A 1000-nucleotide genomic window follows, 5' to 3' on the forward strand; every position below is an offset into this window, starting at 1 on the left:
GCGCTTAAAGCGCTGTTTCACAGAGCTATCTCCCTGGCCCCTACCATTCTCATTTAGTGGGAAGGCAACACCACTCTCCCTCAGCCCTGGTTTCCCACTCTGAAATGCAGGGTTGAACTAATAGATTATTAAGGGCTTTTCCAATGCTGACATTCTGGTCTTATTTTTTTTTTACACCCCCCCCCCCAGTACTATGAGTCGAACTCTGGACCTTGTACTTGCCGGGCCAGCACTTTTGCCACTGAGCTACATCCCTGGTCCAATGCTGACATTCTGAAATTGAAAAAAAAATATAATTTATCCTCCAAACTTGTATGAAAATTGTTTCTTATTGAAGGGGGAATTAAAATTTCAAATAAAGGCCCACTGGAATCGGGGACATATCGGGCAAGCCCAATAACAAAATACTTCTGGGCCAGGGAGATGGCTCAGTAGAATGAGCGCTTGCCTGGCAAGCGCAAGGGCCTGAGTTCAGTCCCCTGTTCTGCCAAAAAAAAAAAAAAAAAAAAACCTTCTTCCTTTACATAAATCCCTGTCTTTGCTGCTTTATGTAACTGATGGCCTTGCTAAGTAACCTAAAATGTAACAGAACATTTATTCCTCTGTATAACCCATGCTTTGTATAATGGATGGCTTTGTGATGTAACCTGAAATGTTTACACTTCCTTAGCAACCCGTGACGTCACCCAGCCCTCCAATCCTATGCTCTGAATCTCTCTTTGTGTCCCCATCCCCACCCTGCGTTCCCTTTAAAGCCCCAAAACCCTGCCAGGCAGGGCTCAGACTCTTGAAGAGTTTAATCAGAAGTCTGCCAGTGTTTGGAGAGGCTGTGGGGGAAAAGGAACCCTTCTCCACTGCTGGTGGGAATGTAGACTGCAACCATAATGGTGCAACTATTATGGAAATCAGTGTGGAGACTCCTTAGAAAAGTTGGTCTGGAAATCCCATTTGAACCAGCTATTCCACTACTGGGAATTTTCCTGGAGGATCTGAAAACATC

This window comes from Octodon degus, unplaced genomic scaffold (genome assembly GCF_000260255.1).
Source record: "Octodon degus isolate 3935 unplaced genomic scaffold, OctDeg1.0 scaffold00029, whole genome shotgun sequence".
Classification (NCBI taxonomy): Eukaryota; Metazoa; Chordata; class Mammalia; order Rodentia; family Octodontidae; genus Octodon; species Octodon degus.